Source organism: Schistocerca nitens, chromosome 11, assembly GCF_023898315.1.
Source record: "Schistocerca nitens isolate TAMUIC-IGC-003100 chromosome 11, iqSchNite1.1, whole genome shotgun sequence".
In the NCBI taxonomy this organism is placed as follows: domain Eukaryota; kingdom Metazoa; phylum Arthropoda; class Insecta; order Orthoptera; family Acrididae; genus Schistocerca; species Schistocerca nitens.
Genome location: NC_064624.1, coordinates 136,050,511 through 136,064,774, shown reverse-complemented (window position 1 = coordinate 136,064,774; position 14,264 = coordinate 136,050,511). Strand labels below are relative to the sequence as shown.

The window sequence follows — 14,264 nt, the reverse complement described above, 5'->3', positions numbered from 1 at the left end:
GCTTGTGCCAGTATGGCTGACAGTTAAGTCAGTGTCGACAAATATTTTGGTACCCAAATAAACACCATTATCCAGTATCAGTGACTCATTTTCAGTATCATGGATGCTTTCCTGAGGCTCTATAACGCAACATTTTTGCCTTTAAAAGGAATCAAATCCAGGTCCTCTACAAGGCTTAATAGGCATATATGGTAGAGGATTGTATAACAAGACCAATTAGGGACATTGAGTTTTCGGATAACTGATGCTTTACGAAAACTGATTTTTATGGCTAATGATGGCTAAAATCATTGTTACATTGTTCACAATACAAAAAGCACTAAAATTGACATGTATTGAAGGAGCAAGCCTTCACTGCCACATTTATTCTATGAGAATCTTATATAAGTAATAAAGATAAAAAAATAAAGTATTTAAAATTTGCAGTCATTATGCTTGTAATGATGTCTTCCTAAAAGCTGCTTCAAGATCATTTGTCCAATCTGTAAACTAAAATAAAATGGATCAGTGTATGCAGTTTGTGTTTAAAGGCAGTGTCATAGCAACATCTATTTGTCTGCATGGTCCACATACCTTCAGGAAAGACACACCCGGATACAAACACATGCATAGCGCAACTGAGCAATTTAGGTTTTTCTCGTTTGTTCAAAATGTTAACACTCAAGTATTTTGCCCATTGCTTTGAAATTTTGACAGTGGTGCATTCGAATACATGCATTTTTGTATACTTACTGGAGCTCCATCTTATCTGTTCTACTACATAAAGACAAGTCATTGTTTAAAGTTGCTATGAGAAATCTCAAAAGTTTTTGACAGATTTACTTCAAATTTTTACGTAATACTCTAATAAACTTTTGGAGTAAACTAAGTATTTAAAGTATATGTTATATAAATGTATAAATGGTGTAATGGATGTAAGTGCAGATATTTTTATATGTGGTACCTTAACATAAGCATGTTGGTTGTTGTTGTTCTCTCTCTCTCTCTCTCTCTCTCTCTCTCTCTCTCTCTCTCTGTCTGCATCAAACAGTCTTCTCACAAACATGTCACAAACTTTGATGTGTTTTCTGCACACCCGTACCTGGGTCGTGAAGTGAACGATTAACAGCTCACTGCCCACAGTCAAAGGCCATTAGCCTTGCAGAAAGCCCACAAACACAGCTCTATCACAATAGAGGCATACATCTTTGCAGAATTAGTTGATACGTACCAAACAAGAACCTACGTTGCAGTGTATCACCCACTCAGATACAGGATACCGGCCTCAATGTGAGGGTCGTGAGCCACAACATGAAACTGCAGCATTAAGATGTGAAGAGGAAATTAATGTATAGTTGGGGAATAATCCACTGTAAGTATAAGAAGCTTGGAACGAGGTGGCAACATCTCATATGGCAAGTTGCATTCTTATCATCGCTGGAGAGTTCAGCATCTTCATGAAGCTGACCAACCGTGAAGAGCTACAATCCGTACCTGGCCGTTCGAACAGTGTGGAAACAACTCCGAAATCCTTTGGAAAATACTGGTCACAGATGAATCCACATTCACTTGTGTGTAGATGCATAATTTGCACACTTGGGCAGATGAAAACCCTCACGCTATTTGACAGGGTAGATTTCAAGCCAGATTTGCTCTAAACATGTGGGCCAGGATCATCAGACATACATTGCTGGATCCATTAGAGCTGCCTGTGAGGCTGATGAGTACTCACTATCTTCACGTATTACAGTCTTTATTACCACAGTTTCTGAATGATATTCCACTTGAAGAATATTTAGAGTTTTACGCACCATGAGGCACCTCATAATGCAAGTAGAATGGTACATCAGTATTTAGATCACAAGTTTCCCAACATATGGGTTAGGTGGGGAAGCAATGTCTGTTGGCCACCCAGATTGTCTGATGTAAATTCACAGGATTTTTATTTCTGGGGCATGCCAGTGAACTCTTTCATAGAGATATCGACAGTGAAGCCACTTCTGACGTTGAATTGAAGAAGCTGACACATCTGTCAGAGCTTGACTGTGTAGGATGGTGATAAATCCTATCATCTTGGTATTGTTGCTTACAAGCTTGCCACACAGGTGACATAGGCCATTTCCAACATTTGCTTTGAAGGATGTAAATGAAGTCAGGGTTGTTAATGTCTTATGGAACCTCATAAGAGCCTTAATTTCATTGTTCTGATTATATTTTGTTTTGGATTGTAAATAAAGTACTATGTCTTCCTGTTTTCTGTTTTTTGCATAATGCATCACGCCCTGATAAGCTTTAAATGTTCAATTCTACATCTTTACACCTCTGTACTCAGGTTTGCCCATGTTTGTGTTAATGGACACCATAGACAACCCAAATAATGATTGACAAACGAATGTTATTCCACACAAAGCTTGTGTGTACGACAAATAGTGATTATTGGAGTGTGTACGAACCCTAACAGATTCCTTCATTCATTGTTAATTGCGAGAGATTACCTCCAAATTAGTTATCGAGATCTCAATAACCCCAGCCTTGATCTAGGGGAAAATGGACATAACTTAAAACACGTGGCTTGTAATAGCTGTAATTAGTCTGTAAATGATGTAATGTTGATCATTGTACCACACTGTCACCAACAGAAATATCTGCACTTATGCACATTACGCCTTGCATAAAAAATTGTACTGCTGTATCAAGGCAATTCGTCATTTAATGTTATGAAAATTTCTTGACCGATATACTTGAAATTTTTATGCGATAATCTATTAAACATTTGGATGAACATATAGTATATATTTTTTGTGATATAAAGAGGAAATGGTTTTAGCAAAAATCTTGGAATTGACTGATTTACTTCAAGTTTTTACAGGACACTAACAAAAATTCATGTGGACAGGCTGTATATTTAAGCAAAAATTTACGGGTTTCCTGATAAAACCCACTGCAAGAAAGTTAGTTTTGTGCTTTGAACTGCTGTAAATATGTGCGGTTTTGTCTCTTGCAGTTAGTTTATTGCAGAAAACAGTGAAGTCATATTTATGGCTTCTCAGTTTATGACTAGAATGCTACTACAGAATCTGAATTTCCAATAACAGTAAACAAGGCTCTGGCTCAGACTGTGTGTGTGTGTGTGTGTGTGTGTGTGTGTGTGTGTGTGTTTGTGTGAGAGAGAGGGGTGGGGGTGGGGGGAGAGAGGAGGGGTGGGGGGCATAGATGGACAAGGAACATATTTAGCAGCTGTGAAGCATGGTCTGGTTTGCTAGAAGTATTACTATTACTAAAGTAGCCAACCACAGACAAATATAGCAGATTAGATTTGATCTTGAGGTTCATTTATGAAAACAAATTATATTGGTTTTCATAGCAAGATGCAACAAATAATCTCTGAATTAAACATCCCCCCAACCCCACCTTTCTGGGGTGCTTGTCACAATCATTTTGCAAATAATGCTGAGAACAGACAATATAGCGAGGTTCGAAATTGTCTTTAAAGTAACCCTTTAATTTAGGAAAAGAAGTCGCAGATTTGCTTCTGTTTGAGAGTTGAGACTTTGTTTGTGTTCTCCCACTAAATCTTGTAAACATTTCAGACCATCACATTCTTCACATTGCTGTAGCCACTTCAGCGTTGTCTAAAAGCAGGAAAAAGTATCTTCAGTGGATGGCCTGCCTCAGCATAGTCATTCTTGTTTGGCTCGCTCTCTTGTCATCAGAAGGGTCCAGGTTGTTGTTGACTGGCTGTTCTTTCATCAGCCAAAACAGAATGCAGTTATCAGTATGACATTTGTGTCAATTTTGAATATTTTCCTATTTGTATTTTTCAACTCCTGAAGATTATTTAATGGCTCCTCCTAGTTTGGATACAAACTGGCTCTTCACACATGGTAATGGACTCCTCTTAAGAAAGCAGCTTATTGTTGGCAGGCAGGGAGAAACTATGAACTGGAGTGCCCAGCGCCAAGCTTCTGGAGGATGTAAATTTGAATTTGATGACTAGAATACTTCCTGTTAACAACCTTTTCACTTGGTCCGAATTTGGATAATCATTGCTCTATTGTTTTTGTTGTAATATTGCTTGCACTGGACAGGAAAAAAAATTTAATTTTAAGAGACTAGTTGAGGATGTATAAGCATTCCTAATAACCGTGTCATTCGAATACAACAAAGTAACTGAAAAAGACAAAAAGGTTACTACTTTTAGAAACACGGTATTTGTTGGGCCCATAATGGTTCATCAGGATGCAGCTTTCTGTAGTACAGCAATACTGAAGCATTAAGTCTCACATCCCATTGAAAGTGTGCTCTTTTGAAATTTTTTGACAGATTACAACTGTTTCAGACTGAGATTCAAATCCAGATCTGAAGCAGTGAGGAGAGGAGGTAATGTGCTTGGATAAGTTAGTTGGTAGGATTGCTTGCGATAGGTGAGATCCTGTCTGGTATACTGTTTTAATCTACCAGAAAGTGTCAAACCATGCACAGAATAGAAGTTTTATCCTCAGAATTCACAATAATTTATGGTTATTAATGGCCCAATAAACTTCCGATGAGGTGTTTGGATACATAGTTCTAAATGCTTCAGACTGCAGTGGAATATGATTTTTCTCTGAGGCTTTTCCTCTGTTTTATAGATTAACTGGTGTGGACAATTGTTCATTAAGGTAATTTAATATTTTCAGCTCTTAGAGTGCTTATGAGTAAACTGTGGTCATGAATTAACAACAGTATCTTGCTCCATACTGTGTTATCCATTATTACCCGTTGCTAATTTGTGTACGTATCTTAATGAGTACAGGTTTTGAAAAGGACAGTTGCTACTCACCATGTAGAGGAGACAGGCACAACAAAAAGACTGTTCGAAATAAACTTTCGACCAACAAGGTCTTTGTCAAAAACAGAACCCCCCCAACCCCCCTCCTAAGGTGGCCTTTTTGCCAACCATTGTCCATCTACGTTAAATGTAATGGATGGTAGTGGTACACTGACACTACAGCTGCTTTGAGAATTAAGAACAGCATACACATCGCTTTTCTGACTTTTATTGCTCATTTTTAGATAATTTTCATTGTTGTAATTGCTTCTTCGACCCTGCCTCCTTAATTGGTATTCAATACTGACTGACTTGTGTATAAAAAATCTTGCATTCACCTTTGCTACTGAATAATAATTTCAATGAAGGTGATATTGGGCTTCTCTTTCTCACCTTGTCCTTTGTGGGTTCCTGCGGCATTGAAGCTTATCAAGTGATAGATGCCATTCATTAATGTTATGGTGTAACATTTCAGTGTGTTTCTTATAACACAGCACAATTAAACAATGGAAAATCCAGGATAGAATGTAACAATACCAGAGAAGGAAAGTTGCTACTCACCAGATAGCGGAGATGCTGAGTCGCGGTAGGCACAACAAAAAAATTCGCACAATTATAGCTTTTGGTCATTAATGCCTTTGTCAGCAGTAGGCGGGAGGGAGGTGCGCTCACACACACACACACACACACACACACACACACACACACACACACACACACACACACACACACAACTTGCGCACACGTCTGCAGTCTCAGAGAGCTGAAACCACATAGAGACTGCAGACTGTGTGTGTGTACTGCTGACAAAGGCCTTAATAGCCGAAAGCTATAATTGTGTGAATCTTTTTGTTGTGCCTATCGCGACTCAGCATCTCCGCCATATGGTGAGTAGCAACTTTCCTTTTCTGGTATTGTTACAGCACAAATTAGTCTATTTTTATTTATCTACTTGTTCTGCAGGATAAGTAAGGTATGACTGTATACAAGACAGTTCCCTGTACTATAATTTTGCATGAAGTTCAGAATTTTCAGCACAATTTTTATAATATGACACAGTGGGCATTGCATAGATATGGCTTCTCAGTTTGGCTGATATTGTTATAAAATGCCATAGAATTTCAAGGAGCATTCTTTCTGTCTTTGTTATCTTTTCCCTCAATGCCTATGTTGTCAAACTTCGTGTTCTCTGACTACTCCTGTAGTGCGAGATACTACAATGAAATTTAAAATTTGGTAAGTAAGACCCAGAAACAAGAAGCAGTCTTGTTATGATGAAATTGTGATCCTGATAAACGTGTTTTTTGCTCACAACATTGTTTATTTTATTCCTTGTATCATTAAATTGCTTTAAAGTGTGATGAATCTGAACTTTATTTTCACCGTATGTCAGTTTTTGCCTCAACCAAGTGTATAGTAGTGAAAGTGCTTGTGGTTGTGTGACCGTGCTTGTGGTTGTGTGACATGTCATAATTAAAGCTACTTTTTGATCTTTCTTAAGATGAAAAACATACTTTTATTTTTGTTTTTTGACAGTGTTATGTATTATTTTTTGTTCCTGGCATTAGTAATTCTATTTGCCATACTGAAGTTTGTAAATGTCATCACCACCTGGTGAGAATTTCACAAACAGTTACATGAAACACATTCCTCACATGTAACATATAGCTGAGTTTTTTACTGTTTACTTTAGGTTTAGTTGAGTAGTTTTTGGAATGTGTCCACTAGAACTGCCAAAAAAAAAACATTTTGACACATTTGAAAACAATAAAAAATTGTTAGCAATCTTGGTCATTCAGTGAGTTGATCACGTAGGTAAAAGTCGTGGAAGCTGGCCGTATTCACCTTTTTGTGTGAATTGACATATATTCAGTGCCTCAGCTGTGCTATGAGTGGTTGCATTCCTCTTCCCATTCTCTGACCTTTCTTCAGTGATACGTAGAGTATGATGGTATCTGAGTATATGGGGGAATCACTTGCAAATTATTGAATTGGTTATTGTGTTAGGTTCTTTGTATAACTGCTGTGTAATGCTTTTTCAATAAACTAATAATTTATGCAGTCGAAGAGAACTCCCGTCGTACACAAGAGACAGTTTTGTTATTATTATTGACTTTAGTGGCTGTATTTTACTTCTTGAGTAGTCCCATGTTCAGATTTGTCTTCGAAGGTTCTGCTGTTTGTTTCGTGTGATCAATCCAATACTGTTTCATTGTTTCCGATTCTAATTTTCTCAATTCATCTGCAATGTCTATAGCCCTTCCGTGTGTCATTTCTGCTGAAAATTTGTGGTTCTTAAGAAGAAGAAGAAGAGGAAGAGTATTAGTTTTATTTTTGTTCTTGTTGCCTTGCACTCACAAGATGTGACAGAAATGAGATATCTTTTTCCCGTTCATTATGCTGGCCTTCGAATTCCTCTTTCAAAATAGATGTTTCATTGGGGGAGGAGTCCCCGGACTATGTTGACCTGATGTATGTTATTTATGCTGGTTTTCGTGATTCTTCCTTCAGGTTTGAGGAACTGATCAATTCTTTCATTTTCAATTTGGAACATGGTTTTGTAAGCACAAATGGATTCTGGACAAGTTACGGTTTTATAGTGTTTCATCTTTGTGCAGGGTGGCGATTGTTCTGGAAAACCTGGAATTCACGTGGATTGCATTTCACGTGAAAAATCAGAGAAATCTCAGGGAATTTAGCCTTTTTAAACTAGCATTGAAATTGAATCTTATAAATCATAAATTTTAAAGTACTTATTTCAAAGTACTTATTTCAAAGTGTGTTAATTATATTTTTATTATTCCATATGAATTATCACGTTTAAAAACTTAAGTTAAGCTACTGCTTATGGCTGATATATAGCTCAGCTGAAAAGAAAGAAAAGTCATTATTGTGGCTTGGTTGTTCCCCACCCCCACTCACCTTTAATTGCCATTAATTTATCAATAGCGTTTTGATACGCATCTTCTTGAAATTCTCTGGGAATATTTTTTCTAAGTTTGAGTAACCACCGTGTTAGTGTCTTATCGACAACCGTTTCTTATTATAAACTATCTGAGAAACCTGGCATTGCCAGGTATTTATTTATAGCTGCGCTAGAGACTTTGTACTTGTGGAATTTATTATTGATTTCTTTGTGTACAACGTTTGAACAAAGAGCTTGTTTACTTCATGAGAGAGAGAGATAGCCACAAAGAGCTGGCCATCCAAAAAGCAACTGGCACTAAGGTCCACATCTACAATATGCATCTTCTGGCCTTGTTTTTTGTTTATGGTCATGGCATAACATAAGCTCAGTGGGGAATTTCCTCTTCTGTGATGTTATGTTACAGGAAAGTAACTTTAAGCATCTACGAGTTAACGATTCTGAGAAGCAAAATAATACATGATGCTTTTGTTAAGTCACATTATGCCTCTCTTTCAGAAGGAGTTTCCAAAGAGTGAGTTAAAGCCTGATGTTCTCGAGCTGCAACAGATGATCTTCATTGGATTCTTGAGACCACATAGTCCTAAGTCTTTCAGCCATTCTTGAGTATCCAGAAAGACTCAGCTGTTTTCTAGGCATTATTATTCGTAAACAAAATGTAATGAGTGGAAACCCAAATCACAAAGCGACGTCGGTAAAATTGTTTTTCGTAGCAAATAAAATAAAACCTATCAAAAGAAGCAAAGTAGTATCATTTAAGTTTTAAATACACAAAACGAATCAGTAAATCTGTGTATCTTAGCCAAATAAATTTGCCCTTTACATTCTTAAAGATAAAAATGAGGCTTTAACTCTGTCACTGATATAAACTTACAAAAATGCATGTCACGGTGGAGGGGGAGGGAATGAAAAGAAAAGAAAAACCCTATAGCTGTTGGTTCTGTGTTGTGATGATTAACCCTACGAACTACTAAGCTGAGCAAACGATCTTAAGATAAAATTTTAAATCGTGCTATCTTTTTCTTCTGCGATCAGATTTGGATGAGTAAAGCCTGTACATTGCACCGAACAACCTGTGAAAATCCCTTGAAAATTCGTGTAGATGTTTGGCAGATTAGCATGTTCAAAACTGACCAAGTTAGAAATTGATAAACCCCCCCCCCCATTTTCAATAAAGTATTTCCGGGTTTGTGACCGCATTGTCAGTATGTAAAGCTACCGACCCTGAAGAAGATCACTTGCAACATCAGTAGTTTTACATATTGACAATGCGGTCACAAACCCAGAAAATTAAATGTTATTGACTGTGACAATGGCCGCAGAAGCTTACGTTTATATTTCTTCATTTTGTTGGTTCTATTTATCCATGTTTCTAATTCACTTGTTATTGGTGGGTTGTCCTAGATATTTTAAATGTAGAGCTATTTTAATTTTTTGATTGTTCATGAGGACTATACTTATACTCGGGGTTTTTCTGATCACAGTCTCAGTTTCAATTTTTTGGGAGACTGTTGATTTGGGCTCAAGCTTCATCCATATCAAGAGTTAAGAAAGCTAAATCATCGGCATACCCTGCACAGTTTATTCATGTTGAGGGATTTGCTCCAATTTTAATTTAGGTGTGTTTTCTTTTTGCAAATACTCATTGAGGGCTATATTTGAAAGCAGTGGGGATAATGCATCATCTTGTCTAAGACCTCTTTTTATTGTTAAAGCGTGAAATTTCTGCCCTGAATTTTACTTTGGAATTAGTGCAGATTAAAGTTATTTTGATGATTTGCTTAATTTGGGGTGAAGACCATTTGACCTTAGATTTTTTGAAAGTGTGTATGTATGGAATTGTATCATGCTTTTTTTAAAAATATTTGTGACATAAAGAGCAGTTTATTTCTGTACCTGTAATATTCCAGGCTGAAAGTGTGGTGTGGGCAGTATAGGTGGAAATCCTCTTGGTATTCTCCACGTTGTGACTTGAGATGGTTTATCTGTACGTTAAGCTGTGGATACCTCACGTGATGCTAGAAGTAATTTATGTTGGTAGTTTCAAATCTGCCACGAATTTCACAGCTTGTCATCTGCAGACAACAAAACCCGTTTTTCCCCAGAGACTGAAAATCAGTGTATTTTGTTACTTAATGTAAGGTAGTCTCTTCCCCCCCCCCCTCTCGTGTTTTAGACATGTTAAAGCACATGTCTATAGCTGTTGCTGTTTCTATTACTTTCTCCCTCTCCATACTCACTCACTCACTCACTCACTCCATAAATTTTACCAGAAAAACTACAGGTTTCTGTCATCAGTTCACTTGTTGTAATAGCTGTATTATAACAATTTGTTTTGTTGCGTGTGTGTTTGCAGAGGGTGAGCAATGTGGGGGGGGGGGGCACTTGTTGTGGGTGGGAGCAGCAGATAAATGGAGTGATAGGGAGAAGAGTTAATGTAGAGGATAATCATATGATGGTTGACAGCTGGGGTGTGAAGTTGTGTTTATATAGTTATTTATGGCAGGTAGCAATCTGTATTCATTTATAGTTGAGTCAGTGTAAGAAGACCCCTGACAGCTAGCAGCCCTGTTGCCAATTTTCAGCTGCTCGATACTAACAGCTGCAGGCAGAAACAGTAGTTGTCTATATGGCTGTGACAACACTAAGTTCTTGCCACAGAGACCTTTTTACAAAATCATATTGCATCATTAGGCAAGGTAGGTGTGTGAAGCAGCTGCATCCGGCTCACTGGAATTGTTATGTATCTTCGTATCCGATTTGACTATGGTACATATTTTCCTCGTGCTATTGATTTTTCTGTACGATAATTCTCTTCTGTTGTAATTTTTTTTTGTGCACGCTGTTGCCGATTTAGGGATTTTGAAACAAATTTCTATATTTGTTGAGTAGTGATTGTATGCTATTAGGTGATCAACAATTGCTGAATGGAGGTTATTAATTTTTAATGTTCGGAGATGTTCTCTGTATCTGGTTCTAAAGAAGACCTGCAACATCGGAAAGATACACAGTTTTTTGTATCAGCCTGTTCTGTTCTTTGTATTTATAAAATATGTTCTATTGCCTGTTAATGTTTGATTTTTCAAATAGCTAACTGCGGAGCATTTCTTTCCTTGCCATCTTGCGCTGTTGCTTCAACACCAGTAATTTTGTGCTTTTCTTTTTTTTGCAGATCCACTTGGTGTAGAGAAGGCCATATTTTAAATACACACTCTATTAGCTCCTTTTAATGGGAGCTCTGAGACAGAACTCAAATTGTCTTAACTATTGATATGCTCCTGCTCCAGTTATTAGTGTTGTTGCGTGAGTGCAAGAAGAACTGAGGGGTTGTGGGTGATGTGAAGGAAGCTGGCACTACAGTCAGCTTTAGCTAGTGATGTATTGCCTGAACAGGCAGCGACACTTCCTCTTGCATTGCACAGGAAAAACTCAAGCTGCCACTGTATCAGTTACTATAAAAGCAACGCCAAAAGAACACCTGCAAACCACTGCCAGTTTTGGAGCTGTGTTTACAACACATGACAAAGATTTTCTTTCAGATTTGTAAAATAAATCTGTAGCCTTATGGGACATAATCTGTGTATTTACTCGAAGTGATCAGAATTTGCCTTATTGTGAGTTAAACTTTTTTTCATATGCGTCTTTATAATTGGGAGTGTTTACATTTGACACTGTGGAAAGCGTGTATAATAAAATATAAATGAGAGAAAGAAAAATAGATTCAGACTGATAATTACAGGAGCATTTGTTACCTCTGTGCGGGCATCATGCTCATTTTTAATGTTTTGTTCAGGACATGTTACGAGGCACAAAAACTTTTAAAATGTCCCTTAAGCTTGCACCCATTGATTTTAGGTGCAGTCCCTTTTGCAGTTTTTTCCCCACACACGTTCAATAATGCAAATGTTGATGCTCTACAATTTAGTATTTTACATTTCTCTAGTTACCTATTTATAGTGCAGGTGAAACACCACATTTCTTTCTGCAGATGTATGAGTATTTTCTTTGGTTCAGGGCAATAGGTACAGAATGTTGACTTCCGTTTGCATGGTTTCGTAGCACTGCTGTTGAAAGCAAAAATGTCATTTGCTTCATAAGTTTTATCGAAGATGGTCTATCAAACCATATGTAACAGATTGCAGTGCATGCGAGCTTACGTTTTTGCCTTAGTTAATTTTTTTTTTTTTTAATTTTTTTAGTTCAGGTCTTAATTTTTGATGGAAGTGCCTATTCTTTTCTGGCTTGCTTCACACCACCCTTTTACCTCTCATTTTTAGTGTTCTTTTGAAATTTGAGTTTTGTGGTCAGCTGCTCCCATTTACTCACAATGATGGTATTTAATTGGATAAATTTTGTGTGCAATTACGAATATCGGTTCTCCGTTGGAGCTCTTGTGCTGTTTTATTTGGGACTTACTAAGCTTGAAGATACAGTGCATTTCAAATAGCCTTCAATATTTTTTCCTAATTTATGGACTGCAGTGTGTTTGATTCTGATGACCTGTGGAATAATTCTTCTTTTTCCTGCTTATTTGCTGAGAATATAGTAACCAATTTTTGTCACTTTCTGGATTCTGCTTGCCTCGGTGGTGGAGAACCACAGAAACGAAGCAGCACAGGTGACGTGTAACAAAATAAAAAGAAATCTGTGACAAGTAATGTACTAGACGATAGAAGAGAAACGTGTCAAGATGCTCTGTACGAAGAAACTGTATTTTGTAGTGTATTTTATCATCTTTTCTATACACTTTTCCCCACCCGGCAGTGTCTGATGGTGTCACATGTGTGACCAGTGTCTCCAGTTAAAAGTGAGAGTGGTGACTCACTGTTGAAAATCCTTAACAAAGTGAAATGACCATCATTCAGAACAAATTTTGATGGGACCTTGTGCATCAAACAGCTGCACTGGAAGACAATCCAGAACCACGGACAACAGTGTCAACAGAGGAGACAGAACTAAACTACACAAACAAAAAACTATTTCTGCCCAACAAACTGTTTTGTTGTATAAAATGTCAAAAAATAAAAATTGATAATATGTGATTGAACTTTTCACCTTGATTTTGTATATACATATATATATCTGTGTTGAGTAATTGTTTACTTCATAGTGTGAGTGAGTGTGAGAGAGGAAAAACTGCTGTTCCCAGAATGTATTTTTAAGGTAATATAGTTAACAATTGTACAATTAGAAAATATTTCTAAAAAAACTGTTTAAAAAAAAGTGGTAAGCTTCACTGTAAAGTTTCTGGTGTACACAATTGTTTTCTTCATTTATTTGCAGAGTACGCACAGGGCTGTCAGGAAGTTTGTATCAAATTTTATTTTTGGTGGTGTAAGTTTTAGTCTGATGTAAGTATGAATGGAATACCATTTTAATTATTATTAGATTTGGGAACAAGAAAATTTCTTCTTTCTTTCCTTCTCTTTTGTCTCCTGATCTTGAACGTACATTATGTTCAAAGAAATAACACAGGTTAGTCTTTTCCATTCAGTTTCTTGAATTCGTTTCTCTTCTGTTTAGTAAAAGTGGGCAAATGCATCAATGGAACCAGCTGTCATCTCATTACATCACATCAGCATTTGTGCTGGTGTAGTTTGTTGTTGCTGAGTATGCCTGTTTACATCCAGAATTTAAAGAACATACAGCATGTAAACAGTGAAATAGGTTTACCATGTGATAATATATATAAAGCTATATACATATATTATTTCCAGTACTGTAAATGTATTTCTCTTTGTTCCAAGGCATGCTCTAGATCCCAGTAGTGTGGACAAGAAATGGTTTGAAATAGGTTTAGCCTTTGAGAGGTCCAATTTTATGTGACATGGTAGAAAATAGAACTGCAGTAAAATCTCTGCAGGTGCTTTGTTTCAGTTTGTGTTGCTTCAGTATTCACAAATGTACATTTACCGTTTAAGAGAGAACTATAAAATTGGTATGCTCAAAGGCTTACTGTAGGTAATACTGTAAGGCGAGATAACTTAAAATAAAGACTTTGGATCAGAACCTGCCTTCGGATTATCTTAGTGCTGTAATAACTACGCATAATGAAAACTTGAGTATAAAGTGAATTTATACACTTAATATATATATATTAAAAAATACTTCGTGTTTTCACATTTGTCAGAGGAATTAATTAAAGGCAGTGATGTAGTGACATAGTTTTTAACTTAGGTTAAATGACAGAAAAGATATAAAAACTGTTCTAAAGCTTGGATCAGTGTGGACATGTTTCTAAAGAAATGAGTTATGATTGTGAAAAAAAAATCATTTGTCTGTTTCAGAGGACAATAAAGTGTGAAAAGTCATCTGTGTGGAGTTTCTTTGGGTCTCAGTGAAGTACTAAAAGTACAGTGCCGCAGAGGTCAGAACTTTGCATTTGAACTTGAACAAATTTGAATGTCTTTTTTTTTTTAGTAGTGACATTTTTGTCAGGCGTATAGGGAAGGACGAAATAGATTGTATTGTGGAACAGTGACACCAGTTTACACTGTGTAGTTATGTACATCGCAAGGCGATATCAAATTTATAATAAAAAAGTCAAAT

The 14,264-nt window shown here is 36.8% G+C and overlaps 1 protein-coding gene across 2 annotated transcripts in view; it reads left to right on the top strand.

The window, feature by feature from the left end:
* LOC126213467 (skin secretory protein xP2-like) overlaps positions 1 to 14,026 on the top strand; it is a 276,687-nt gene extending 262,661 nt beyond the window's left edge. For both annotated transcript variants that reach the window (XM_049941246.1, XM_049941247.1), the window contains one exon: positions 10,888 to 14,026. The gene's annotated coding sequence lies outside the window, so the exon portion shown is untranslated. The remainder of the gene's footprint in view (positions 1 to 10,887) is intronic.
* The last annotated feature ends 238 nt before the right edge of the window (positions 14,027 to 14,264 follow it).